Raw genomic sequence first — 3,741 nt, 5'->3', positions numbered from 1 at the left:
TCATTATTTCCAAAAGTAATTCTTTCTGAAACCTTATTTAGCATGTGCATATTGCAGTCAATCCGAAGTTAGATAATGGTGCTAATTGATGTATTCTCAATAAAAAATACATCCTATTTTTCATTTGAGTAATTGCGACTTAGCAAGGACAATGTTTGCACTGAAGTCACACTTTTATTCCAGGCAAGGGAATGTGGTTTGCATTATTTAAAATAAACTTGTTCACTGTGTAAAATGATCAAATGGATCTCAGTTTCAAAACAAAATTGGTTACGTTGTCATCCATATGAAATGTGGTGTTTAAATCTTTCAACCACACGGGTATTAGAACGAAACGTCTGTTAATGACATGCGTATAAAGACACTTTAAATCATTTTTCATGTTTATGCTACATAAATCTGCGGTTATTGATCCACAGTTTAGTTTCAGTCTCTACAGTTAACATGCTGACTTCTCCAGTTTTTCATAGTTCAACGTGATGCATCCAGTGTGTGCATAACGAGAGGGAGCTCGCTTCCCACATGTTGTGTTTGGGCCTTATGTCCATCATTCATCAATGGCGAGAGCAAGGGGCGAGGGCGAGACCAATGTGTAAGTCTTTCCGTGCCCATGCACAGCACCCACAAGGGCAATTCTCTACTGTGCATTTACAGCTGGTTCTCGATGCCCCTACACCCACGCCCTGCTCCTTTTGAAATATCTCCATTATTTTGTGCTCTTCTCACCAAGATGAATCACTTCTTCTCAACCTGCTCCAGATTTCATTTGACAAAACACTCATTAAGAATCCCATTGCATAAACATGCCCTTCACATCTCTTGTTATTTGGTTTTCCTGGATCTCTTTCATACGATAAAAGGTCACCGCAGCTTGACTTGAAAAAGAAAGTCGCGTTCCTTTTTCAATATCCCAATGCAATCTACATTTCAATGCAATTTAGGCAACAGGACCAAATTATTCTTTGAGATTTTATAATAGCGTCCATGCATACAAACTGACATTGCAGTTCCAATTTCAGTAAGACAGCTATGATCATCCAAAAATAGCAACATTGAAAACCACTGATAACACCGACGAGAGTGGGACTCGAACCCACGCGTGCAGAGCACAATAGATTAACAGTGCATCGCCTTAATCTCTCGGCTACCTCACCTATGCCTGGCTGCCTATAACCTTATGAATAAGTGAATTGCATAAATTATGCAGAGCAGCAGATATTTCTCCCTTGTTTTGGTGAAATGATAAATAGCACAGTACGGTTCCAAGACTATGGTCTGACCTCTGGGTTGTGGGGCAAGCGCACTCCCACTCTGCTCACAGTGATCTGAACAAAAATGAAGAAATGACTATGCAACAAGGTTTGCTGAATTCTGTGAAGATTTGAACTCAATGGAATGAAGAACCCGAGACAGCAGGAGGTGTTCATTCAAGAAAGAGTTGGATAGAGCTGTTAAGGATAATGGAATCAAGGGTTATGTGGATAAGGCAGGAACAGGATACTGATTGAGGATGATCAGCCATGATCATAATGAATGGTGGTGCTGGCTCGAAGGGCAGAATTGCCTACTCCTGCACCTATTGTCTATTGTCTATTAAATTGCCTGTGAGGAATTGTTTGCCAGACTGGAGGAGAGTGCATAGTGCTCAACGTAATTATTCGAAACACCTTTCTTCCACTCAGATATGTTTGACACGCACCTGTGTAGAGAACAGACAATTTCAAAATCCTAAATGAGGCTAAACTGACAATTGAATTCAACAATGCAAAAGCCTTGATCGACACCATTTTCCTGGGCCGTGCGACACCAAGTCACTGTATGATCACAGCAACACAGTGAGCAAGTGTCAGAAGGAAAATGAGTGCAGTGCCAGAGCGGCATGCTGGGAGCAGCAGTTGACACACGGGGAAGTGCATTTCCCACAACAGGAACACTTCCCAAACAGCAGACTGCGGTTGAAGAAGTCACAGGAGGTTTACACTTTGGAATTTGATGCCAGAGACACAATGGAAATCTGTCATTGCATCTGTTCAAGATGAAGATTTTAAGATTTCTACAATGAAAAATAAAATAAAGTCTCATAGTGAAGACAAATGTCGAAATTGTATATTTCAACAATCTACCCATCTTTGCAATGAATAGCTCACCACTTTCCTCCCTCGGGGTCAGAACCACTGGTGAAGATGATCCTATAATCCCCGTTACTCGCCATGGAATCAGAGAAAATCGGTTTCCCAAACGTTAAGGTAAAACCAGGAATGTGGAGGTAAGCATTAATATGTTGCTCCTGTGCTGCAGGTGACCAATGCACGGTATCTCTGTTCCAGTATAGTGGGCTATGCTGTCCCGAAATTTTACGTTTGAGCATCACATGGAGCAGTTTCAATTTGTCGTCGTGTTGAGGGGTACAGATAAAAAGTGATATTGAGCAAAGCCAAGTTTATGTGAAGATATCCGTGTTTGTGGATTCAGAAACCACCTTTTCTGGATAATGACTCCTTGATCAACAAACATACTGCAAATATTTAAAATGTGAAGACACATGTGTGGAGAAAGAGACGAAGGTGATTTTTCAGCAGATGGATGACGTTTCCCATGTGCACTGCGTTAAATTCCGGGAAAATAGATGTTGAACTGGTTTCATGTTACACAGTTTGTTGCAAACTCACAAAGCTTATTGCAATAATAAAAAATAAATCACATAGGACCGTTTGAATATTGTATTGAATTGAATTTTTGTCTGAGCATATTTTATCTTCAATGGCGTGCTGCAGAGAAGTACAGAGGGTTAACAATGCAAAAGGACAGAGTCTTCTTAGTGGATTTCTTGGGTGGAGTTAAGAATGTACGAAATATACATAACATCATGTGAATGTGGTCAAAGCTTTAAAGTAGGTTCAAAATTTGTGCGAACTCGGGTGCTCGTTGCTGTGGTTCTGTAGCTCGGGTGCTCGGGTGCTCGTTGCTGTGGTTCTGTTCGCCGAGCTTCCAGCTCGGCGAACAGAACCACTTTAAAGTAGGTGTTGCATCTCCAAGTGACGGTTCAGTTCCTACTCATTAGGATATAACTTCTGTCTGCAGTTTTTTTAGGACATCAGCTCCATTTACAGAGTTTCACCTTGAATAATACGTCACACCTTACCAATCATGAACATTTTATATTCAATCTTATTCAGTTGTACGTGTTCATGAAATGTCTTTGTGTCTGAAGTCAACCAAATTCGAAATTGTTACGCAACTGCACTGACTTTCTCTCAATGGTGAATATTTGCATTCTCTCCTTGTATATTTGCTCGTGTATTTTTAAAACACTGTGAAATCAGCTTCTATGCTTTATTTCTGGAAAGTCATTCACGATTTAAATAACTCTATTGAGTGGAAGAAACTCTCATCCAAACCTTTCCTAATCATTCATTAATGGTTTTGAAGCTCTAACTAAAGTTATTGTTACACTCGAAAGAGGGAATTTCCCTGATTTAGTCATTCAAACCTCGCGTTATGTGAAAATCTCATTTGTTTACATAAAAACTTGCGTGTTTATGCTCCAGCATTTCCAAATCTCGTGAATAAACTCCTTCATTCTTTCTATCATCCCGATTAAACCTTTTGTATCCTTTCTGATATTTTTATGTCTCAGTAAACAACGCCACTTGACTTTCTAATATCTTGCTATCCAGGGAACAGCGTCTGTGCCCTTTCTAACTTCTTTACAGGTTTTTGGTGGAGAATAAGGACAAGGAT

The 3,741-nt window shown here is 40.0% G+C and overlaps 1 non-coding gene across 1 annotated transcript; it reads right to left on the bottom strand.

The window, feature by feature from the left end:
* Positions 1–1,072: 1,072 nt before the first annotated feature.
* trnan-guu lies at positions 1,073–1,154 on the bottom strand. Its single transcript has one exon. It is a non-coding gene; the product is annotated as a tRNA-Asn (tRNA).
* Between the last annotated feature and the right edge of the window lie 2,587 nt (positions 1,155–3,741).

This window comes from Chiloscyllium plagiosum, chromosome 18 (assembly GCF_004010195.1).
Source record: "Chiloscyllium plagiosum isolate BGI_BamShark_2017 chromosome 18, ASM401019v2, whole genome shotgun sequence".
NCBI classification, from domain to species: domain Eukaryota; kingdom Metazoa; phylum Chordata; class Chondrichthyes; order Orectolobiformes; family Hemiscylliidae; genus Chiloscyllium; species Chiloscyllium plagiosum.
The sequence above is the reverse complement of the archived record's forward strand: the minus strand, read 5'-3'. Positions and strand labels throughout refer to the sequence as shown.